Genomic DNA, 26,183 nt, shown 5'->3' on the forward strand with positions numbered 1-26,183 from the left:
TTCTGCCTTTTCCAACTTTTAGAACTGCATCCCTTGGTTCGTGGCCCCTTCCTCCATCTTCAAAGCCTGCAGAGAAGCCTCTTATTTCAGTCATCACATCGACTTCTGTTGTTGCCAAATCTCCTTCTGCCTCCTTTTAACAAAAACACTTGTGATTACATTTAGGGTCCACCCAGATGATTCAGGATATTTTCCACATTTAAAGATCCTTAACTTGGCTGGGCACAGTGGCTCACACCTATAATCCCAGCACTTTGGGAGGCCAAGGTAGGTGGATCACTTGAGCTTAGGAGTTCGAGACCAGCCTGAGCAACATGATGAAACCCCGCCTCTACAAAAGATGCAAAACTTAGCTGAGTCCGGTGGTGCGTGTCTGTAGTCCCAGCGACTTGGGAGGCTGAGGCAGGAGGATCGCTTGAGCCTGGGAGGCAGAAGTTGCAGTGAGCTGAGATCAAGCCAGTGCACTCTGGCCTGGGCAACAGAGTGAGATCCTGTCTCAGGAAAAAAAAAAAAAAAAGAGAAAGATCCTTAATCACATCTGTGAAGTCTCTTCCTGTGCCATAGAAGGTAATGTTCGCAGGTCTCAGGCATTAGGATGTGGGTATTTGGGCGAGGGGGTCTCTTCGTTACCTTCAAAAGTGTTTACTACGTGCTCAGCACATGGTAGGAGTTAGGGATGCATCTGTCAGTCAGGCAGAAAAAACTCCCCACCCTTATGGAACTCACTTGGCTACTGGGGGATGAGAAACCACGAAAATGATCAATGGAAGAAAAAAGTCAATTGTTTAACCGAGATTTTCAAAAAATTGTACAAAATCATGCACGATAGAATGTATAAAATACATATGTAGGCAATCAGTGTTATGGAAAAAAGAAAACACGGAACAGTCAGGGGCGCTGAGAGGGCAAGGACAGGCAGAGGGAGCTGGGAACGATACTATTTGGTCAGGGGAGACCTTGAGAGGATATGATCTGAGCAACTGGAGAGAATCACTCATGCAGATATGTCTGGAGGAAGAATGTTCTAGGAAGAAGGAGAAGCCAGTGGTAACAGAAACATTTCCTTTTAAAATAAGTTTATTCTGGGCCAGCTGTGGTGGCTTACACCTGTAATCCCAGCACTTTGGGAGGTCGAGGTAGGTGGATCACTTGAGGTCAGGAGTTCGAGACCAGCCTGGCCAACACAGTGAAACTCCGTCTCTACTAAAAATACAAAAATTAACCAGGCGTGGTTGTGTGCACCCGTAATCCCAGCTACTTGGGAGACTGAGACAGGAGAATCGCTTGAACCCAGGAGGCGGAGGTTGCAGTGAGCCAAGATCACACCACCGCACTCCAGCTTGGGAAACAGAGCAAGACTCTGTCTCAAAAATAAATAAATAAATAAATAAATAATTTATTCCCAGTGGAATATTATTCACCCATTAAAAGAAATGAACTCCAAAAGGTAGGAAGGTGGCAGGGGGATGAGGAATGAAACACTACCTATTGGAGACAATGCACACTGTTCAGGTGATGGCTACACTAAAAGCACACACTTCACTACTAATGCAATATATCCATGTAACACAACTGTACTTGTATCGCTAAATCCATAAAAATAAAACAAAAAATTAAAAAAGAATGAACTACTGACATATGAATGAACCCTGAAAACCTCATGCAAAGTGAACAAAGCCAGCAGATGCAAAAGGTCATATATGGTCCCATTCCATTTATACGAAATACTCAGAATGGATAAATTCACAGATAGAAAGCAGATTGCAGGGAGGAGAAATGGAGAGTGATTGCTTAATGGATACGGAGTCTCCTTTGTGGATAACGAAAAAACCTTGGAACTAGATAAAGGTGGTAGTTACATGGCATGGAGGACATAATAAATGCTGCTGAACTGTGCACTTTAAAAGAGTTATGTGGCTGGGCGCAGTGGTTCACCTCTGTAATCCCAGCACTTTGGGAGTCCCAGGCGGGTGGATCACCTGAGGTCGGGAGTTTGAGACCAGCCTGGTCAACAAGGTGAAACCGCATCTCTACTAAAAATGCAAAAAATTAGCCGGGCGTGGTGGTAGACGCCTGTAATTTCAGCTACTCAGGAGACTGAGGCAGGAGAATGGCTTGAACCCAGGAAGCGGAGGTTGCAATGAGACGAGATCATGCCACTGCCCTCCAGCCTGGGTAGCAAGAGTGAAACTCCGCCTAAAAAAAAGAAAAGAGTTATGTGATAAAAAATAAAAAATCCAAAAACTAAATTTATTTAAATGAAAAGAGAGAGAGTTGACCTAATGAAAAATAATAAGTGAAATTATAAAGAAAAGCAAGATGCACTAAGCATAGAAGTTAGAAGAGCAGAAACTTCTGGCCTGGGGCTGGACTAGTGGAGGAGAAAGTAGAAGTGACTAGCGGTACACAGGGCATTTGGAAAACTGGGTAGCAAGGACCTATTTCTCACTTTAAGTGGCAGTAGAAACCCAAGTGTTTGCTTTGCTTTTTTTTTTTTTTTTTTTTTGACGGGGTCTCACTCCAACACCCAGGGTAGAGTGAGTACAGTGACATGATCACAGCTCCCTGCAGCCTTGACTTCCCAGACTCAGGTGATCCTCCCATCTCAGCCTCCCAAGTAGCTGGGATGACAGGCATGCGTCGCCATGCCCTGCTAATTTTTGGTAGAGATAGATTTTCATCATGTTACCTGGCTGGTCTTGAACTCCAGGGATCAAGTGATCTGCCTATCTTGGCCTCCCAAAGTGCTGGGATTACAGGCGTAAGCCATTGTGCCTGGCCAGCTTTCCTATTTTTTAAAACCACATATGTCTTTTATGCATTCTTCTATAGTGCATGATTTTGCAACATTTTTTGAAAATCTCAGGCCAGACTCAGTGACTCATGACTGTAGTCCCAACACTTTGGGAGACTCAGACAAGAGGATCACTTGAGCCCAAGAGTTTGAGGTCAACCTGGGCAACATAGCAAGACCTCATCTCTACAGATGAAAAACAGCTAGACATGGTGGCCTGTAGTAGTAGATACTGGGGAGGCTGAGTGGGGGAGGATCACTTGAGCCCAGAAGTTTGTGGCTACAGTGAGTATTGTCATGCCACTGCACTCCAGCTTGGGCAACAAAGCAAAACTTTGTCTTAGAAAAAAAAATCTTAGAAAAGCAAGAAAATGATGAGTGGGTGTTAACACAGGTGTTGCATGGATGTTCATAACACATCCTAAAAGCAACCTAGCATTCAAGGCAATGTCCCCAGGGTGCAAATATCTTTCTGGCTCTGTCCCCTCCACAGAGGCATCCCCAAGAAATGACTGGCCACACATTCCCCAGGGTGGCTGCCCTGCGAATGTCCCCTCCAGACCCACCTCTGGCTCATGCAGCCACCGCTACCTCCTAGGAAATGGATAAACTGTTCTAGCTCCTTCTCTCCCAAGGCAGGACTGGCCCAGGGTGGAGAAGGGGTCTGGATCAGCAGGATTCCTGAGACGTGTGCTCTAATTGCGGGTTGCAGACTGAAGGGGCCCCATTGTGCCCAGCTGGAAGCTGGAAGGAGCAGCAGGAGGAGGTGAAACAGAACTGATTGTCAAAACGCTCCTTCGCCCTCCTCCAGGAACATTCCCAGTGGAATCTTCCCAGCCTCGTCTGCTCATACCTCTGGCCAGATGGGCAGGTGTTTGTCTGACAAACTCTGTTGTTCAACAGCTCTCTTTGTTAAATGATTGCATGTACTCAGGGATCTGACAGTTGTCTTTTGTTCTTTTTTAAGAACATTATTATTATTATTATTATTATTATTATTTGAGACAGGGTCTCACTCTGTCACCCAGGCTGGAGTGAAATGTCACCATCACAGTTTACTGCAGCCCCAACCTCCCAGGCTCAATCCTTCTACCTCAGCCTCCCAAGTATACAGTCAGTAGCCACACCTGGCTAATATTTGTATTTTTTTGCAAAGATGGAGTCTTACCATGTTGTCCAGGCTGGTCTTGAACTCCTGGGCTTCACCTGCCTCAGCCTCCCAAAGTGCTGGAATTACAGGCATGAGCCTCCATGACTGGTAATAACATTATTAAAAATACATTTTTATTTGTAGTCATAGAAAAGTAGTAAGTATTGTGTTTGGAATCTTGTCTGTCAGTGGTAAAAGCCTAAATTACATTTGATTAAGAAAAAGTAAATACATATAGGCTCACATAATTGAAACGCCCATGGGTCTCTGCTTCAGGTATGGCTGGATCAAGGAATTCAGAAGATGAAATCTGAACTCTAAGTTCTCTCTCTCATTTGTCTTCCCTTGTGTTAGCTCCATTCTTAGACATACTCACCATACAGTGTTAAGATGGGTGCTAGAAACCCTAGACATGTGTACTATCTCTTAGCACTCTCCTCATCCAAAGAAAGAGAACTTCTGTCTTATAACTATTTCAAACCCCCAAATTATTGAATGGGCTTGCATTGGACATCCTTAGGTCATGGGGCTTTTCTTGAATCAACCACTGTGGCCAAATGAATGAAAACATTGTGGTTTGCCAGACCTGGATTTTGTGTGTACTTCTGAATTGGGATAGCAGCCCTCCCCCTAAAAGTCACATTAAAAGAGGAGGGTAAGGAATGATTGCCCAAGAGCCACCAGGGTTTAGTGCAACAATAGATACCCCATTCCACACTATAGAAAACTGGGCATTTTCAGAAAAGCACAAAGAAGAAAATAAAGACCAGCCATTACTCCACAATGACAGGCTTCCAAGAGATACCATCTGGGCTCTCTTTTCTTACATGAGGGAACTCAAGCCAGCTCAGAGGATTTTCCAACCCAGCAACATGAAATAGATTCAAGTACAAACATGAGAAAAAGAAGAAAAGCAAACGGAGTTTTGGCAAGGTAGTGAGGCTGGCTATCTGTGGTTGCCTGCCAACCTTCTGCAGCCAGTCAGTCCCCAGATCCCTGCCAGCCTCAGAACACACTTCTGCCTCCTGAATACCTCCAGCCTCTGAATCATCCAACATTAACTTGTTCATCCATTATCCATCCATCCATTCACATATCCATCCATTCATCCATTCGTCCACTCACTCTTCCATTCACATATCCGCCCATCCATCCATCCATCCATCCATCCATCCACTCACTCATCCATTCACATATCTGTTCATCCATCCACTCATCCATCCATCCATTCACATATCCATCCATCCATCCATTCATCTACTCACTCATCCATTCACATATCTGTCCATCCATCCACTCATCCATCCATTCATTCATCCACTCACTCATCCATTCACATACCCATCCATCCATTCATCCATCCATCCATCCATCCATTCACATATCCATTCATTCACCCATCCATCCTTTCACATATCAGTTCATCCATCCATTCATCCATCCATCCATTCACATATCCATCCATCCATTCTACTACACACCTATCCTATAATTATTTTTTACACTTGATCTTGGCCAAAAGGCCAAGAAGCGATCCAGAATTATTTTTCAAGCCCCAAAGTCAGACTACCTGGTTCAAATCCAAGTCCCAACACTTACTAGCTGTATGACTCTGGGCTAGTTTCTTAACCAGTCTCTGCCCCAGTTTTCTCATCTATAAAAGCAGGTGGAGGCGGCGGTGGGTAATGACAGTTTTTACTACCTAAGCTTATTTTGAGAGTAAAATGAGATAAGGTTGATTCTGAGCGCTTGGCAGAGGGCCTGGCTCATGAAAGATCCACAGCAGAATTTTCTAGTGTTGGGTTTTTGTTGTTGTTGTTGTTATAACATTAGGTATTTACCATGCATCAGACATTAGTAAGGCCACCTACAGGCAGCTGAATGGGCTAATGTTGGGTAAGCACTGCCAACTACAATTTTTTTCCTCTGCTGCCCTAGAGGCAGATGCTGTAAAGAACTTTTAGGACCACAGGGAAATGCCCTCTGGGATCTTCTGGTTTTTAAAGCTGCTATATCTTGAACTTTAAAATAATAATAATAAATGCAACTCAGGCTTTGCAACTCTTGAAGATCCTCAAGGGAGTTGTCTGGGATCTACTATTACTGACTTAAACTTTCTGGCTTAAGGCTGGGCACCTGAAAAATGGCCAAACTGAATATCTATGGAGCCCCCACATTCATGCAGATACCAGCCCACCCTCAATGGACAGTTTATGGAAATTGATGGCCTTACAGAATATCTTGGGAGTCAAGGGGGTGTCCTCATCACATCCTCCCTTGGGGCAGAGACGTTGAAAAAGAGAGGAGGATTTAGAAGGTCACTAGCTGCTTCTTTAGGTGGAAAACTGGATACGGCTTTCTGGGCCATGGCTTGAGATCTTAGAATAATGTTCTTGGCCTTGGCGAGTAATGGATGCCCCTCATGAAATAAGGAGAGACTATGATGGCCGTGGGCCAGTCAGCATACACCAGGGGCTTTACACTGAGTATGAAGGGAGGGAGAGAAAAAGGACAGGATCAGAGCTTGGCATGGGGCCTGAGTCGAGGGTAAGCCAATGGCCAGAGGAGAGCCCAGTGCAGTCAGAATCAGGGGTCAATTGGTGGTCAGGTCAGGGTTAAACCCGAACAAGGGCCAGGCTCAGTTCATGTACAGGTCTCTGGTCCTGATGGTCCTGCCTCACTGTCAGGCTTTGGGTGGAGGCTACGGGCTGCTTCCTTGTCCACAGGCCTCCTCGAGGTGACCTTGACATTTTCCCAGGCTGTCTCTGCCACTTCCCTTCCACTGCACTATTTACAGCCTTCCTCCTTCGAAGACCCTGGCACCAACATACCACCTCTCTCACCCTTGCCAACACCACCCACCATCATCCAGGACCGTTTACATCCCCTGAAGACTTCAGCCCCTGCTGCCCTGTTTGCTCCTCTTGCATTTACGCATTTTTTTTTTTTTTTAATTGAAGAGATGGAGTCTTGCTCTGTGACACAGGCTGGAGTGCAGTGGCACCATCATACCTCACTGCAGCCCCTACTCCTTGGGCTCAAGCCATTCTCCTGCCTCAGCCTTCTGAGTAGCTGGGACTACAGGCATGGACCGCCATGCCCGGCTCCTTAAAAGAAAAAAAAAATTTTTTTTTAAAATTTTTTGTGGAAATGGGTTCTCACCGTGTTGCCAGGCTGGTCTTCAACTCCTGGCCTCAACTGATCCTGCCGCCTTGGCCTCCCAAAGCTCTGGGATTATAGACCTGAGCCACGGCACCCAGTCTTATTTGTGCTTTTTCAGGTATGGCAGACACCCCAGCTCACACTGGCTTTGGTAAACAGTGAGGGAGGGGGTTATTGTGACTCACTTAAATGAACTGTCTAGATGCATCTAGCTTTAAGGGCAGATGGACCCAATGTTCAGTCATTAGGGCCCCATCTATCACCCTCCTCCATTCCCCTGATCTCCTTGACTTTCTTTGAGATCACTTCTCTCCACAGTGTGTGAAGATGGCCTCTGACAACCACTCACCCCGCTAAGCCTCTACTGCTTTTCCAGCTCATTCATGTCAAAGAAAACTAGCTCCTCCTTCGGCCTGCATTCGTAGATCAAACCCAGCAAGGGATTCTGATTGGTCCTGTTTGGGTCACATGCCCAGCTCTGAACCAATCACAGTGGTCAGAGGATGACACTCTCATTGGCCATATCTGAGTCATGTTTCCATCCTGGATAAAGGTGAGTGCCACCCACACCATGTGGATTTCCCAAAGAACAGTGACCAAGCAAACAAGTCTAAGTCCTCAGCTTGAGCAGATTGTACTTGAACTCTGAATGACCCACTCAATCAGGAGACCTCACAATTCTTTGAGTTCCTCAACTCCAATGACTTTCCTCTTCAGTCTTTGGTAGCCACACATTCCCAAAGCTACACATTTGGTATGAAATACTTCCCATTCCTCCACTTTTTTTTTTTCTTTTTGAGAGGGAATTCACCCTGTCGCCCAGACTGGAGTGCAGTGGCGTGATCTCGGCTCACCACAACCTCCACCTCAGGGGTTCAAGGGATTCTCCTGCCTCAGCCTCCCGAGTAGCTGGGATTACAGGCTCCCTCTACCACGCCCGACTGATTTTTTTTTTTTTTTTTTTTTTGAGACAGAGTCTCGCTTAGTCGCCCAGGCTGGAGTGCAATGGCGCGAACTCGGCTCACTGCAACCTCCGCCTCCCGGGTTCACGCCATTCTCCTGTCTCAGCCTCCCGAGTAGCTGGGACTACAGGCGCCCGCCGCCTCGCCCGGCTGATTTTTTGCATTTTTAGTAGAGACGGGGTTTCACCGTGTTAGCCAGGATGGTCTCGATCTCCTGACCTCGTGATCCGCCCGCCTCGGCCTCCCAAAGTGCTGGGATTACAGGCGTGAGCCACAGCGCCCGGCCACCCGACTGATTTTTTTTGTATTTTTAGTAGAGACGGGGTTCACCATATTGGTCAGGCTGGTTTCGAACTCCTGACCTCAAGTGATCCACCCGCCTCGGCCTCCCAAAGTGCTGGGATTACAGGCGTGAGCCACCGTGCCTGGCCCCCTCCACTTTTCCTACTCTTGTTCTCTACCCTATTTCTTGACCCAATTGGAATCTCCAGATTTGCTAAATTTTTTGTGGAAATGGGTTCTCACCGTGTTGCCAGGCTGGTCTTGACCTCCTGGCCTCAAGTGTTCAACTTTGAGGAGCTAAACTCCCAACTCATCCGTCCTCTCCTTCATCTTTCTGTAGGAGACCTCATAGTCAAACACTTTAGCCACGCATTCAACACCTCCCTACCTTTTCACTCCTGCAACCCTGGAACAGTGCAAATGAGAGTTTCTCTCTTTCGGCTAGTGGGCTCATTAGCCCAGCTGGGGAAAATTGTGTAATTATATCAATTGATCAGTTACACATTTATGGTCAGGGCAGTTAGTTAGCATAATGCTTCTCAAACTTTGATCTTCATATGAACCATTAGGGATTCAATTTAAAATGCAGACTCTGATCTGTTAGGTCTGGAATGAGGTGTACAGTTCTAACTGGCTCCCAGGTGAGGCAGAAGCTACTGGTCATCAGCTGGGTGCGGTGGCTCAGGCCTGTAATCCCAGCACTTCGGGAGACCGAGGGAGGCGAATCACCTGAGGTCAGGAGTTCGAGACCAGCCTGGCCAACATGGCGAAGCCCCTTCTCCACTACAATACAAAAATTAGCTGGGCGTGATGGTGGGCACCTGTAATCCCAGCTACTCGGGAGGTTGAGGCAGGAGAATTGCTTGAACCCTGGAGACAGAAGTTGCAGTGAGTCGAGATCCCAACATTGCACTCCAGCCTGGGTGACAAGGGCGAAACTCCATCTCAAGCAAATCAAAACAAAATAAAAAAAGAAGCTACTGGTCCTCAGAGCACACTTTCAGCGGTCAGGGTTCAGCATTCCTTTACCTTAGTGTCCCTCAGCCATTCCTCAAGAACCTGGGGTGCTTGTTAAATATGAAGATATCAGGTCTCTTCCATGGAATTTCCGACTCAATATGTAGGGGTTGGAGGCCAAAAGGTCTCCTTAATTTTAACAATTTTGAAGTGACTTATCTCCTGGGATAATTGGAAAACAGTGGTCTTTCATGTAATTTGATTTGCATATCTCATTTTGGATTCCAGACCTTCTCTGCCATTCACAATCCCCACTCTTTACTCATCCCCATAAGCCTCAGCAGGTGAGCTGGCCCTGACCTTCCAGAGACAACTAAGGTGTGTTGGCATGAATGAAACTTCACTTATGTCCCCTCTTATCTTTGTTCTTTTCCCTCCAAGGTTGGAGAAGGAGGTGCCTCTTCTACCCTAGCCCATTCCCCTCCGCCGTTCATCCCCCTTGTTCTCCCACAATTCCCCTCCTATTCTTTCTTTTTTGTTGTTTTTGTTTTTGTTTTTGTTTTTAGAGGAAGTCTCACTCTTGTTGCCCAGGTTGGAGTGCAGTGGCATAACCTCGGCTAACTGCAACCTCCACCTCCCCGGTTCAAGCAATTCTCCCACCTCAGCCTTCCGAGTAGCTGGGATTACAGGTGGGTACCACCACACCCAGCTAATTTTTGTATTTTTAGTAGAGACTGGCTTTCACCATGTTGGCCAGGCTAGTCTCAGATCTCCTGAACTCAGGTGATCCACCCGCCTCACCTTCCCAAAGTGCTGAGATTACAGGCATGAGCCACCACACCCAGCCTGCCTGTGAGACTTTTTTTTGTCATAAACTTTTTATTTATTTTTATTTTTTTATTTTTTTAAGAGATGGGATCTTGTTCTGTCGCCCAGGCTGGAATGCAGTGGTGTGACCTTGGCTCACTGCAGTCTTGAATTCCCGGGCTGAAGTGATCCTCCCGCCTCAGCCTCCAGAGTAGTTGGCACTACAAGCATGTGCCACCACACCAGTAAACTTATTTTAAAAACAACTTCTTTTTTTTAATTTTTTAATTTTTTTGAGATGGAGTTTTGCTCTTGTCACCCAAGCTGGAGTGCTGTGGTGTGATCTCAGCTCAATGCAACCTCCGTCTCCTGGGTTCAAGCCATTCTCCTGCCTTGGCCTCCTGAATAGCTGGGATTACAAATGTGCACCACCACGCCCGGCTAATTTTGTATTTTTATTAGTAGAGACAGGGTTTCACCATGTTGGCCAGGCTGGTCTTGAACTCCTGACCTCAAGTGACCTGCCTGCCTCAGCCTCCCAAAGTGCTGGGATCACAGGCGTGAGCCACTGTGCCCAGCTAAAAACTTTTCTTAAAAGGCTTTTTGGGCCAGGCTCAGTGGCTTGCACTTGTAATCTCAACACTTTGGGAGACCGAATCAGGAGGATGGCTTGTGCCCAGGAGCTCAAGGCCAGCCCTGGCAGTGTAGCAAGACCCTGTCTCTACAAAAAAATACGGAAATTAGCTGGACGTGGTAACATGTACCTGTAGTCCCAGCTACTTGGGAGGCTGACGTGGGAGGATCACTTGATCTGGGAGGTTGAAGCTGCAATCAGCGGTGATTGTGTTACTGCACTCCAGCCTGGAAGACAGAACAAGACCCAATTTCCTTAAAACAAACAAACAAAAAAGGCTTTTTGCTTTAAATCAGTTTAGCTCTATGGATGACTTGCAAAAATAGTATGGACAGTTTCCGTACACCCTTTACCCAGTTTCTCCTAATGTTACTGTGGCTTAAAGAGTCATGGGATGTTTGTCAAAACTAAGAAATGAATGCTGGTACAAAACTTTGAACTGAATTACAGACTTTATTCAGTTTCACCAGTTTTCCCACTAACGTCCAAAAAGTGTGTGTTTTAAATTATACAATACCTTCATTCATCATTCTTTTAAAAATTAGAAAATACAAATATAAAAAGAGAAAAAAAACCCACAGTCACCAAAAACCACGATCCAGACACAACTATAGGTGACATTTTGCTTTTCTCTTGTAGTGTTTACCCAAGTAAATTATATATATATAATATATATTTTTTTTCACAAAAATATGCTCACCCGGTCCTACAATCTGCTTTTTCCACTAAATTGTGTATCATAAATGGCCTTTCATGTTGGTAATTATAGCTCAAGATCATCATTTTTATCACATTAACGTTTTTATTTTAACTTTTTGATAGGTAATAGACTCACATGGTTCAACATACAAAAGGTAGAAAAGAATATTTAGCAAAAATCTCCCTCCCATCCCCATTTCCCACTCACCCAATCCTTTTCTCCACCACATGATTGTGTGGATCAAAACAGGTTAAAGCTGACAGCAAATTCTGGGATGAATAAACCATTATTTCACTCAGCCAATCCTCTATTACTGGATACATAGGTTGTTTCTATAGGTTTACATTATAAACAACACTTTGATTCACCGCTGCCTTTGCCAAACTATTTCCTTAGGATAAATTCCTACTGGAGCAGCCAGGTCAAAGAGTTTACACTTTTACACTTTTTTTTTTTTTTTTTTTTTTTTTTTGGAGACAGGGTCTCACTCTGCTGCCCAGGCTGGAGTGCAGTGGGGCGATCTCGGCTCACTGCAACCTCTGCCTCCCGGGTTCAAGTGATTCTCGTGCCTCAGCCTCCTGAGTAGCTAGGATTACAGACATGTGACACCACACCCAACTAATTTTTGTATTTTTAGTAGAGATGGGGTTTCACCATGTTGTCCAGGCTGGTCTCGAACTCCTGGCCTCAAGTGATCCTCCCACCTTGGCCTCCCAAAGTACCGAGATTACAGGAGTGAGCCACTGCGCCCGGCATAGAGCTTACACTTTGAGAAGAGAGAGTCCTTTTATTTCAAATTGCTTTGTACAAAGATTACACACCACTTTCCTACACCCAGGACTGCCCAGGCCATCAGACTGTACCAAGCAGATAAGTCACAATGTTGTCCTTTTAATCTGCATTTCTTTTGTAACCAGAGAGGTTGGGTCATGTTTATTCCGTTGTCTACGAACAGACGAATTTCCTGGAAGTTGATCTCAGATGGCTACCTCCCCTTATTCACCCCACATTGACTCTTTTACTCCTTACAGTTTGGGATCCATTCTGTCCCTCCCCAACCAAGATGCCCCAGCAAAAGGGCCACAAAAGCATCCAACCAAATGGGCCCTTCCCAGCCTCATCCTGTTTAATTTCCCTGCCACCAAACATTAGAGACCAGGCCATCCCTCTTCCCCTGAGCCTTTTAGGCCAGGTCATCCTTCTAAAAAAAAAAAGTATAGTTGTTAGATGAAGCCTGCTGTTTTGTTTTGTTTTGTTTTGTTTTGAGATGGAGTCTCACTCTGTCACCCAGGCTGGTGTGCAGTGGTGTGATCTCAGCTCACTGCAACCTCCACCTTCTAGATTCAAGCGATTCTCCTGCCTCAGCCTCCCAAGTAGCTGGGATTACAGGCGCGTGGCACCACACCCGGCTAATTTTTGTATTCATAGTAGAGTCAGGGTTTCACCATGTTGGCCAGGCTGGTCTCGAACTCCTGACCTCAGGTGATCCACCCGCCTAGGCCTCCCAGAGTGCTAGGATTACAGGCATGCACCACTGTGTGTGGCCCAAATTCACAATTTCTTTAATCCAATTTGAGTTTTGACAATATACAGTCATGGAACCACCACCATTACCATGATATAGAATATTTCAGTCCCCCTAAAGTTCCCTTGCACCTCTTTGCTCTCAAGCCCTCCCCACTCCTACTCCTTGGCAACCACTAATCTACTTCTTATTACTATGGATTTTGCCTTTTCTAGAATTTTCTATAAATGGAAATGTAGCGGTCGCTAATCTGTACGAGTCTACAACAACCTCAATTCTTGCCTCCTCAGAAGAAATAATTCATCCAAGGGACATCAGGCAGAGTGAGAGACCAGGGCAAGTTTTAGAGCAGGAGGGAAAGTTTATGACCAAGCTTTAGAGCAGGAACAAAAGGAAGGAAGGTACACTTGGAAGAGGGCCAAGCAGGTGACTTGAGAGAGGTCCAGTGCATGGTTGGACCTTTTGACTTAGAGTTTTATATGTTGGCATACTTCCAGGGTCTTGTATCTGTTCCTTAATTCTTCTCTTGGGGTGAGCTGTCTGCATGCACAGTGACCTGCCAGTGCTTGGGAGGGGCTGCATGCATACTGTGTTTACTGGAGTTGTACGCATGCCTACTTGAGGCATTCTTCCCTTACCAGCTGAATATTCCTGGAAGGCCATATATCAGTTAAACTCTGCCATTTTGCCTGTTAATGAGCATGCTTGAGCCCACTCACTCAACTCCCAAGAGCTTATTGGGAAGCTGCTCTTCACTAGTTTCAGGTTTTTCTATCTATTGGTAGACTGTTTCCCTGGCACTGACTGTGACCAATTATTATTATTATTATTATTTATTTATTTATTTATTTTTTGAGACTGAGTCTGGCTCTGTCGCCCAGGCTGGAGTGCAGTGGCCGGATCTCAGCTCACTGCAAGCTCCGCCTCCCGGGTTTACACCATTCTCCTGCCTCAGCCTCCGGAGTAGCTGGGACCACAGGCGCCCGCCACCTCGCCCGGCTAGTTTTTTGTATTTTTTTAGTAGAGACGGGGTTTCACCGTGTTAGCCAGGATGGTCTCGATCTCCTGACCTTGTGATCCGCCCGTCTCAGCCTCCCAAAGTGCTGGGATTACAGGCTTGAGCCACCGTGCCCGGCAACCAATTATTATTTTAAAGAGCAGCTTAACAGCTGCCTGGCCATCACCTGATGGTCGCCTGACAGTCCTGGTCTGTGGATCAGGGGGAGCCCTCTCCTGCCCTGCTCATGTCTGCCTACCTACTCTTAACAGAACCATACAGTATTTAGGTGTTGTGCGGATTTTCGTTTTGTTTTATTTTGTTTGTTTTGTTTTTTGAGACAGGGTCTCACTCTGTTGCCCAGGCTGGAGTGCAGTGGCAGGACACTGCAACCTCCACCTCCCGGGTTCAAGTGATTCTCCTACTTCAGCCTCCCAAGTAGCTGGGATTACAGGTGCGTGCCATCATGCCTGGCTAATTTTTTGTCTTTTTAGTAGAGACAGGGTTTTGCCATGTTAGCCAGACTGCTCTCGAACACCTGACCTCAAGTGATCCACCCACCTAGGCCTCCCAAAGTGCTGAGATTACAGGAGTGAGCCACCGTGCCCAGCCAAGGTTTTTGTTTCTGGATTCTTTCACTTAGTATAATGTTGTTTTCATTTAGCGTAATTCATCAATGTTGTTCCAAGTATCAGTAGTTCATTTCTTTTTATACCATTGTATGGATATACCAGTTTGGTTATCAATTTCCAGGTTGATGAACTTTGGGGTGGTTTCAAGTTTTGGGCTATTTTGAAGGAAGCTGTCAAGAACATTCACGTACATAGGTTTTTATTCCACTTGGGTCAATTCCTAGGACTGAAATTGCAGGTCACTGTGAAGGTACAGTGGGTGCATGTTTCACTTAATAAGAAACTGCCATCTTGTTTTCCAGAGTGGCTGTACCATTTTGCATTTCCACCAGCAGCACATGAAAATTCCAGCTGCCCACATCTTCACCAGCACTTGGTATTGTCAGCCTTTATCATTTCAGCCACATGAATAAGTATGAGGTGGTATCTCATTGTGGCCTGACTGTGCATTTCCCTAATGATGATGTTGAGCGTCTTTTCCACATGTTTATTTGCTACTTGTGTATCTTCTTTGATTAGAATTTTTAATTAAAAGAGGTAGGCCAGGTGCAGTGCCTTATACCTATAATCCCAGCACTTTGGGAGGCTGAGGTGGGAGGATTGCTTGAGGCCAAGATTTTGTGACCAGCCTGGGCAATGTAGCAAAATCTCATCTCAACTAAAAAAAATTAGGTAGGCTGGGGGCTGTGGCTCACGCCTGTAATCCCAGCACTTTGGGAGGCCAAGGCAGGAGGATTTGCTTGAGCCCAGGAGTTTGTGACCAGCCTGGGTGACATAGCAAAACCCCGTCTCTACAAGAAATTAAAAATTAGCCAGGCATGATGATAGGTGCCTGTAGTCCCAGCTACTCAGGAGGTGGGAGGATTGCTTGAGACCAGGAGATGGAAGCTGCAGTGACCTATCTTCATGCCACCGCGCTCCAGCCTGGGTGACAGAGACCTTGTCTCAAAAAAAAAAAAAAAAAAAGAAAAGAATAGGTTAACATAGTCCCATGGTTCAAAAATACAAGAGGGAGAAGTAAACTCCTTCCTTTCCTTGATAACCGTATGAGGGTGACAGCTGAGGAAACTGAGGCACAGGCAACTTTTCCCAGGTTACATAGCTAGAAAGTGGTGGAGCTGGGATTTAAGCCAAGGCAGTCTGGCTTCAAAAAATGGGTAAGACCCTTATCTACTTTTACATAAATGGTAGTACACCATGTTCCATCCTGTTACTGACTTTTTCAGTTCAAATGTCTTAGGCATTGGCCTGGCAGTGGCTATAATCTCAGCACTTTGGAAGGCTGAGGTAGAGGGATTACTTGAGCTCAGGAATTTGAGACCAGCAAACATAGCAAGACCTCATCTCTACAAATACAAAAATATTAGCCAGGCGTGATGCCACACACCTGTAATCACAGCTACTAGGGAGGTGGAAATGGGAGGATGGCTTGAACCCGGGAGGTTGAGGCTGCAATGAGCTGATATTGCACCACTGCACTCCAGCCTGGGCGACAGAGTAAGACTCTATCTCAACAACAACAGCAACAACAACAAAAATCTTAGGTATTGTTCCATATCAGTTCTTATTGATTGACCTTATTTGTTTTGACAACCCCATATGACAGCCACTGAAATGATGTGCCATTGTAGCAGGACGAGCCACAGACAAAACTGCTCAGACACCAGATTAAAGAAGGAAGAGGTTTTTTATTCGGCCGGGAGCATCGGCAGACTCGCATCTTAAGAACTGAGCTCTCTGAAAAAGAAATGCTTGGCCTTTTTAAAGGCTTACAACTTTAAGGGGTCCACGTGAAAGGATCGTGATAAATCAAGCAAGCGTGGGAAACGTGACTGGGGGTTACATGCATCAGCTAACAGAACAGAAAGTTTTACAATGCTTTTTTCACACAGTGTCTGGAATTTACAGATAACACAAGTAGTTTAGGTCAGCGGTTCACATTATTATTATCACTTTTTTTGACTCCTAGGGCCGGGTGGTGGTGCCAAGGTTGTCTGGCTATTTATCTTACTTTTGTTTCTTTCTAACTTTTTGCTTTTTCTCTTTTGTCTTGTGAACTAGGCAAGGTGGGGGGAGGAGGGCAGCAGGAGTAGTAGTGGTCTCCTTCCTTATCCCCCGCTTTGAGAATTTTTACTAATTAGTGGGAGTTCTCACTTTTATTTTTACTTTCTGAGTCTCTGTGAGACAGAGCGATAGTGTTTTATGCAATACACTTGCGCTGAAGTTTTCTGATGAACCACGGTAGCTACAAAACCTTTTATCATTTGAAGGAACAAGTGTAATACACAGGGGAGCAGCAAGCAACTTTCTATTACCAGTAACACATTTATAATGAGGGTTTTAAATTTTTACAGCTGCAAACTATTTTCTAAATGAAGACTTAGGATCAAACCTGTGTTAAACCTGTACAGGCACATGTATCAACTTTGTCATGTCCTAAGCAGGTGAGTTTTTTTACTGGGTCTTAAAACCTTTTTCCTAGCGAGTAACACAGTATTTTTTAATAAGAGAAGTTTTTAAGAGTCAGATGCTTGAACTGGTGGCATCTGTTTGGGGAAAAAGTTAAAGTAAAGTTATCCTGAGGCATTAACCCTTTTGCTTCTCAAGGCCATTGGTCTCCTATCTTAACCTTTTTATAAACATAACATGAAGAAACATCCAGACTGCCAGCAACGTGTTCAGCCAACTGAGCAAATAGGTTTTTTCTGTTTTTGCTAAAGGAAGAGGTTCTGGTAACTTCTGGTTTGTATGTTTAAAGAATGACTGCAAGACTCGGAATTGTTGCTGGGCTGGACAGGTCCGGGTTTCCTAAGTAGTATGTGTACAGTGGGGACACCTTATATAGGTGTTTCTTCTAGCATGGTTATGGGAGGTAACAACAACAAAACAATGTACAGCATATTCATATCCAGCAAGGGCAAAAGAGGTCCTTACCTGGGAAAAAGGTTGAATACAGCGACAGAACGATAGGAAAATAGTATTACAGGAAAACTATTAGTCTTAAGATTTTTAACTACATTTACTTGCTTGACAAGTCCTTAAGCTTCGGCCGTGTGTAGACTAGTCAGCTGCCGGTGTGTGACTAGAACAGGGCTTGTTGTCTCCTCAAGCTTCAGCCGTGCATAGACTGGTCAGCCTCCGGAGTGACCAGAGCAGGGCTGTCGTCCTCAGCAGCAGCTTGGTCTCATCTCAGGATCAGCCGGGTTGGATGATCTGTGTCCTGCTGGCTGGTCCACTTGTCCTGAGCTGCCAGTGTTAGCTGACTGTGGTGGATCCAAGACACAACACCTGCAACTTTAACAGTATAGAACCCATCTTATGTGGGTCCTAGAAAAATTAGATTTTACTTTAAACAGAGTCACTAGATTTAAAGGGGTGTCAGGCTTATAGGCATTTTCATTTATTTAATTATGAACACTTTGTATGGCTATTTTTAAAGCCTGCATTTGCTTTTTTAAGGTTAATTCCTTTAGTTTCTGGAGGTCACCTTTAATTTAACTTATGATTTGGGGATGGCCGACGGAACAAAATCTTATAGGGCAAATACCTAGTTTGTTTGGTAGGGGTGCACCTGACTCGGAGGAGGACCATAGGCAAAAACCTGATTTTATCTTAAATGAGCAAACAAGCACTAGCATGTACCAATAGTCTCCAGCACGGGGCAGTTCTGTAAGGTCTATAAGCAAGTTTTCACAAGGCATGGCTCTTTTTACTGTTTAAGTTTCTTAGAGGAGGAGTTTTTCTCCCCACCCCCCCGCCCCCTGCCGCTTTGTAACTCTATTTAGTGGCTTAGCCTTCAGTGAGAAATTGGAATCCAGATACGGCAGAATCTTGCTGCTTTTAACTTCTAACGTGACCATGGGCTCCTGGGAGCCTAATGAGAAGGTGCTTAGTCTGCCCTAGTCTTTACATCCTTCAGCTCCTGTCAGTCTGATCAGATCAGTATTTGGTTCCTCCAAGGTGCGGCAGCCCTTGGCAGATGGCCTCTTTGTCTTGTGGCCTTGGCGATTTCCTTTATTGCCTTTTGAACATTTATCCTTCTAGTGTCCTTTCTTTTTGCATCTCACACATTAATCTCTCTCTAGCCTTGTCCAGCTCTTGAATCCCTGCCTAACTTGACTTCTTTCACATTTACATCCACATCCACGTCCTCTCACATTGCTAATTTTTCTTTTTTTACACTTACTCTTAGTCTTTCTTTCTCTTTTGCTCTTTCCCAGTTTTGTGCCTTGGTTACAGTTAACATACACCTTGGTGGCCACTTTTGTAGACTAGGTGGTATTCATGCCTGCAGCTTCTGCTTGATGTTACCCTGGGCTTGCTTTACAAATGAAGTATTCACTATATACTGGTTTTCAGCAGCCTCAGGGTTAAATGGGGTGTAAAGCCAGGATGCTTTATAGAGTCTCTTATAAAACTGACTTAGGCTTTTGTCAGCTCCTTGAAGCATTTCTGAAATTTTTTTTATATTACTTGTTTTTTTCTACCAACTCTTAGCCTCTGCAGAAGTGCTTCTCAGTACCTCTGCGAACGCTGAAACTGAGTTGCATTCTCTGGGTCTTTTTTTCCCTTTATTTTTTAGAGTTTAACAGGCTCTTTGTTATATATAATTCTCCATGCACTTGGAGGGTTAAACAGGCGTACCGATAGTCAGTGTAAATGTTTACAGTCTTACCTTCACTGAGTTCTAAGGCCCGAATTAAAGCAATGAGCTCAGCTTAACGACAGTGTCCAGGGTTACCAATGCATATTCTGCACATCTCTTTCCTTGTGGGTTGATGAAGCTGCTCCCATCGATGTATAGCTCCTAGTGTACTGATGCCCAAGGCTGGTCCCGGAGGTCAGGTCTGCTAGAGGAAACTTGAGTCCAACACCTCTACACAGTCATGCTCGACAGGGCTCTAGCTGCCGAGAGCAAGGTGGCGGGTTCAGGGTGTTTCCAGTTTCGTAGATCAATGGTTGAAAAGGGCTGATAGATGAAAGTCTGTTGCCCCCACGGATGTGGGCCTGGTCATTATAATAGACAGGCCCTCGCGTCTCCCTGAGAGGCATTTGCATAGCTCCAGCAAGACCAGATCTGAGACGGCCCACTTGATTATCTTGACTTCCTTCCTTGGTCTCTCGAGACTCCCATCCTCCCCTTTGAGGTGAGACCTGGGGCGTGTTAGCTCCTGAATCTAGTTTCTGAGGGGGCTGTTGGCCTCGGTAAAGCGGGGTAGGCTGGGACATATGGAGAAAGAATTTCTATTATCTCTCTCTGGTAGCTCCTGCGAAACTGGCTTCTCTTGCTGTTTCTGGGACTCCCTTTTTTAATTCTGTGTCTGCTGGCGAAGCTGCTCTTACGTTTACTTTTGGCTTTTCTTGCAATAAGCTGTTAAACAGGGCTAAATTTATGCTGGTTTTGTCTATATTATATTTAACCATGCGTCAATATGAGGGAACTTGATCTAGGTATACTGGCTGTCCTCCGACCCCTGTCACCACCTTAAATACATGGCCAATTGTTCCTTGTCTATAATTCCTTCGGTGGGCCATCCAACACCAAAAGAGGGCAGTTCTAATTCACACAGAGATCTTAACCTCCAAAGGGTTAACTTAACTCTATAATCTCCTGCAAAACCTTTCTTAGGTTCTGTAACATGCATTTTGATAGAGTAAGTTTTGATGATTTGATGACTTTCCTTTCTTCTTTTATTTTTCTTTTTGACAGTTCCTAGCAGAGTGGGCTTACTTTGTGTCTGACCTATTCTTCTCTCGAGACAAAACAACATTCACACTATAAGACGGAAAGGGTAAAAGGTCACTCACTCATCTAATTTACACTAAATCAAAATCAAAACTAAAACCAAAGTTGTTAAAGGCACACCTGTTCGTCAAGCAATTTAAGCCAAGTCAAAATCAGAACCAAAACCAAACTGCCAATAAAGGCACGCCTGTTTATCAAGCAATTCAAGTCAAAAACAAAACTAAACCAAAGTATCAAGCAATTAATTCAAGTCAAGTCAAAAACAAAAACCAAAATGCTGGTACAGGCACGCCGTGGGTGATCAGGCCACGCTTCCACTCAAATGGAGTGGGAAAGTTCCAAAGACCAGTCTTACCAAGTTTCAGATGTCCAGACTGATATGCCAGTTCCTTCCCGGTGTTCAGTCACTGTATTGATCCTCCACGGGGACCTGCTGTGCACTGCTCTGACGAGGTGTTCCACCGGGTCAAATGTCTACCCAGGAGCACTCTCAGGCTCTGCATTGCTCAAGCTGGCCAGAGTCCCCCGCAGGGATGCTCTACAGAGCAGGCATAGGCTGCCTAAGGGGCTCCCTCAACCGTCTGTTAATCACCTCGCTTCCCGGTCAGGGAACCAATAAATGTAGCAGGACTAGCCGCAGACAAAACTCCTCAGACACCGGATTAAAGAAGGAAGAGGTTCTTTATTCAACCGGGAGCGTCGGCAGACTTGCGTCTTAAGAGCGAAGCTCTCTGAAAAAGAAATGCTTGGCATTTTTAAAGGCTTACAACTTTAAGGGGTCCACGTGAAAGGGTTGTGATAAATCAAGCAAGCGTGGGAAACGTGACTGGGGGCTACATGCATCAGCTAACAGAACAAATAGTTTTACAATGCTTTTTTCACACAGTGTCTGGAATTTACAGATAACAGAAGTAGTTTAGGTCAGGGGATGACGTTATTATTATTACTTTTTTTGACTCCTAGGGCCGGGTGGTGGTGCCAAGGTTGTCTGGCTATTTATCTTACTTTTGTTTCTTTTTAATTTTTTGCTTTTTCTCTTTTGTCTTGTGAACTAGGCAAGGTGTGGGGAGGAAGGCAGCAGGAGTAGTAGTGTTCTCCTTCCTTACCGTAACTTATTTGGCAAGTCCACTATTGACAGACATTTAAATTCTTTCCAACCCTTTGCTACAACAAGTAATGCTGTAGAGAATATCCTTGTGCAAACCTCCCTCTATGCATGTGTAGATATATCTGTCCAATAGATTCCTGGAAGGAGAATTACCAAGCCAAAGAGTGTGTGTCTTCACTATTTTAGATTACCTATTTCCCCATATCCTCTCCAACACAGTGTTAAACTTCGCCATTCTTGCCAATTGGATAGCTTTAAAAAAAAAAATAGCCCAAAGGAGTTGAGAATTTATGTCCACCAAAAAAAACCTGCACACAGATATTTATTTATAGCAACTTTATTCATAATTGCCCAAACTTGGAAGCAACCAGGATGCCCTTCAGTAGGCGAATGGATAAATAAACTGCTATTATTCATCACTAAAAAGGAATGAGCTATCAAGCCATGAAAAGGAAACAAGGAAACGTAAACGCATATTACTAAATGAAAAGACCAATCGTTGTGGAGACACGAAAAAAATCAGTGGTTGCCAGGCGATAGTGGGGAGGAAGGGATGAATACACCAACCACAGAGAATTTTTATGGCAGTGAAGTTACTCCATTATGATACTATAATGATGGGCACATGTCATTAAACGTTTATTTATTTATTTATTTATTTATTCATTTATTTTGAGAAGGAGTCCTGCTCTGAAACCCAGGCTGGAGTGCAATGGTGTGATCTTGGCTCACTGCAACCTCAGCCTCCCGGGTTCAAGAAATTCTCCCGTCTCAGCCTCCTAAGTAGCTGGGACTACAGGTGCACACCACCACACCTGATTACTTTTTGTATTTTTAGTAGAGACAGGGTTTCACCATATTGGTCAGGCTGGTCTTGAACTCCTGACCTAAGGTGATCCACTTACTTCAGCCTTCCAAAGTGCTGGGATTACAGGTGTGAGCCACCATGCCAGGCTCTCATTATACATTTGACCAAACCCATAGAATGCGCAACACCAAGAGTGAACCCTAATGTAAACTATGGACCTGGGTGATCATGATGTATCAATGTAGGTCCATCAACTGCAACTAATGTACCACTCCGGTGGGGGATGCTGATAGCGGGGAAGGCTATGCATGGGGGAGGAGACGGATGGGAAATATTTGTATTAATACTTTCCTCTCCATTTTGCTGTGAACCTAAAACTGCTCTAAAAAAATGAAACCTCAAGTAGTTCTTTTGGGGGGTAAAATTTAAAAAAAGAGAGAGAGAAAAACAAAGCCTTTAAAAAAAATGGCACCACTTCATTGTTTGATCATGTATTTCTTCCATCATGAGTGAGGTTTAGTATGGTTCGTGTGTTTAAAATTTAATTGCATTTATTTTCCAGTGAATTAAAGGTATCCTTCAGATGTCTGGTGGTAGAACATCTAGCCTCTGGCTTTTCTCTTCCTTCTCTGATTTTTTTCTCTTCCTTATTTCCCTCCTTCTTTCCTTCATTCCCTCCCTCCTTCCCTCTCTGTTTTTTCTTTCTTTTCTTTCTTTCTTTTTCTTTCTTTCTCTTTCTTTCTTTCCTTCTTTCTTTTTTCTTTCTTTCTCTTTCTCTCTCCCTTCCTTCCTCCTTCTTTTCTTCCTTTCCTTTTCCTTCCTTCCTTCCTTCCTTCCTTCCTTCCTTCCTTCCTTTCCTTCCTTCCTTCCTTCCGTCTTTCTTTCTTTCTTTCTTTCTTTCTTTCTTTCTTTCTTTCTTTCTTTCTTTCTTTCTTTCTTTCTTTCTTTCTTAAAGGGTCTTGCTCTGTTGCCCAGCCTGGAGTGCAGTGATATGATCATCATGGCTCACTGCAGCCTCAATTTCCCGGACTCAAGTTGTCATCCTACTTCAACCTCCCAAGTAGCTGGGACCACAGGAGTGTCCCTTGACACCCGGCTAATTTTTGTATTTTTAGTAGATAGGGTTTCGTCATGTTGCCAAGGCTAGCCTTAAACACCTAGGCTTAAGCAATCCTCCTGCCTCGGCCTCCCAAAGTGCTGGGATCACAGGCGTGAGCTACCGCACCTGGCCTTTCATGTCTTCTTTTGCTGAATTCTCTTCTTTTGTTTTCCCTCCCCAGATAACAATTCTTCATGCTTTTCTTTTTAGTCCTCTTCTCATTCTACTTTATACTTCTGGGCTATCTGGTCCCTACCTACAACTGCCATTGTCCCCTCCTTATGTACAATTCTAATTCTACATCTTTATATGACTGTATATGAAGCTCCAAATTCACATTTTCAATTATCTTCTAGACATTTCTACCTCAACACCCCTCAAGCACCTTTAAAAAGTCTCTATGTTCAAAACTAGACTAGTTTCTTTCCCCTTCAAATCTGTTCATCTTCCCAAAATGTCAACTGGCAGCATCTATCCAGTTCGTCAGGCAAAAAACCTAGAAGTTATCCCCCTCACTCTCATCAAGCCAAAGAAAAAAAAAAAACACAAAAGTCAGCCCTCACCCCAAATCCAGTCACCAAGCCTTAAATGTTGGACAGGTTTCAAAAGACAGCTGGTCCAATGGATTGGACAAGAATCATAATTTAGACACCTCAATTTTGGCACAAAAGTCTCAAAGAGCCCATCAGTGGCTCTTTTAAACCTTCTCTGGTCTACATTCCTCTCCACTTGGTCCCAGTATAACTTTTGTATAGCTAAATGTAGCTTTTTGATGATATCTGGGTAGCTCGTTTTATCTTAGGATGTTTCACTGTGATTAGGTAAGACTGGCTAGTGCTGCGATTCTTGGCCTTCTCACATGGGTGACGGCAGCTTTAGGCCTCATCTATAGAGATGTAGCATGTTAGGGGAAACCCAGTTGTTCTGTGCTGCAACCCAGTCCAGGAGAAGTCTGGGTAGGTCGGCTGGGCATGGTGGCTCACGCCTGTAATCCCAGCACTTTGGGAGGTGAGGCGGATGATCACTTGAGGTCAGGAGTTTGAGACCAGCCTGGCCAACATGGTGAAATCCTGTCTCTATTAAAAACACAAAAATTAGCTGGACGTGGTGGCGGGCATCTGTAATCCCAGCTACTTGGGAGGCTGAGGCAGGATAATTGCTTGAACCTAGGAGGTGGAAGTTGCAGTGAGCCGAGATTATGCCACTGCACTCTAGGCTAGGCGACAAAGTGAGCCTTCATCTCAAAAAAAAAAAAAAAAAAAAAAAGAAGTCTGGGTAGGTGCTGGCCCAGGAAGGGGACTTTCACAAGGGGCTGGCACAACCAGGAGTTCTAAGAGATAGTGGAAGTTGTACCTCTAAAAGGAAGCAAAACTTTGCTCCTCTCATACCCTTTAGATGCACTGCAAATAATTCCAGGGTATTAGTCTGTTCTCACACTGCTAATAAAGACATAACCAAGACTGGGTAATTTATAAAGGAAAGAGGTTTATTTGACTCACAGTTCAGCATAGCTGAGGAGGCTTCGGGAAACTTACAATCATTCATGGTGGACGGGGAAGCAATCACAGGGTGGCAGCAAGAAGTGCCAAGCCAAAGGGGAAAAAGCCCTTTAAAAAACCATCAGATCTCATGAGAACTCATTATCATAAGAACAGCAGCATGGGGATAACTGCCCCCATGATTCAACTACTTCCCACCGGGTCCCTCCCACGACACGTGAGGATTATGGAAACTACAATTCAAGATGAGATTTGGGTGGGGACACAGCCAAACGGCATCAACCAGCAATACTACAGGATAATAATAATTCCCATCTATTAAACTTTTACTCTAAGCCAAACAGCAGGCTCACATGCTACACATATAATCTCATTTAATTAGCACAATATGCAACAGAGCAAGACTCTGTCTCAAAAACTAATAATTATTATTATTATCACAAACTAATAATAATAATTATTATTATTATCACAATGGCCCTATGAGGTAGGTACTAGTCATATCTCCATTTTAAAGAAAAGGAAACTGAGGCTCTAAGAATTTTTTGTTTTTGGAAACAGGGTCTTGCTCTGTTGTCTAGGCTGGAGTGCAGTGGTGCAATCACAACCCACTGCAGCCTCAACCTCCCAGGCTCAAGTGATCCTCCTACCTCAGCCTCTCGAGTAGCTGGGACCACAGGTACACACCACCTTGCCTGGCTAATTTTTGTATTTCTTGCAGAGATGGGATTTTGCCATATTTCCCAGGCTAGTCCCAGACTCCTGAGCTCAAGTGATCTGCCTGCCTTGGTCTTCCAAAGTGCTGGGATTACAGGTGTGAGCCACCACGCCTGCCTTCTGAGAACTTTTGTGTAATCTTCTTGAGTCTCCCAGGCTGACTGCAAAGTTTATAGGCATAAACACTTCACTGCATTCCAGAATAATGGTTCACTGGTGTAAAACTCTAGCCATGGAGGTCTTAGCCACAGACACTGTCTTCCTTTGACTCTCTGAGATTTCTTAGCACAACATCAGAGGATCTGCCCAATGACCAGCCCTGGCTCACTCTTTGCCCAATGATCCCTGTCAGGCAGTTCCCACTGTAGGCCAACCCCGGGCACCAGCCCAGATTAGCAGGGCTTAGCTCCCTCCACCTATGACTCTCTTGCTCCCTGGGCCTGCGGTGAAGCCCCACCCACTGGTGTTCCAGCATTCTTCCTGCTCACCCAGCCACCATCTCAGGCCTGATTCCCTGAAGCTGGCCATAAATCCTTCCAGTGAATATTAACTAAATAATCTGTGACAGGCACTGGGCAAGAGAGAAAAACAGTGTTAGTACTGT

General features: G+C 44.7%; 1 long non-coding RNA gene across 1 annotated transcript in view; it reads right to left on the bottom strand.

The window, feature by feature from the left end:
* Window positions 1-16,270: 16,270 nt before the first annotated feature.
* Window positions 16,271-26,183, bottom strand: part of LOC144338118 (uncharacterized) — a 101,204-nt gene continuing 91,291 nt past the window's right edge. The window contains exons 4-6 of the long non-coding RNA XR_013411947.1: window positions 24,863-24,970; window positions 20,704-21,079; window positions 16,271-17,896 (exon numbers count right to left, since the gene is read on the bottom strand). This is a non-coding gene — a long non-coding RNA (uncharacterized LOC144338118). The remainder of the gene's footprint in view (window positions 17,897-20,703; window positions 21,080-24,862; window positions 24,971-26,183) is intronic.

This window comes from Macaca mulatta, chromosome 20 (assembly GCF_049350105.2).
Source record: "Macaca mulatta isolate MMU2019108-1 chromosome 20, T2T-MMU8v2.0, whole genome shotgun sequence".
Taxonomy (NCBI): domain Eukaryota; kingdom Metazoa; phylum Chordata; class Mammalia; order Primates; family Cercopithecidae; genus Macaca; species Macaca mulatta.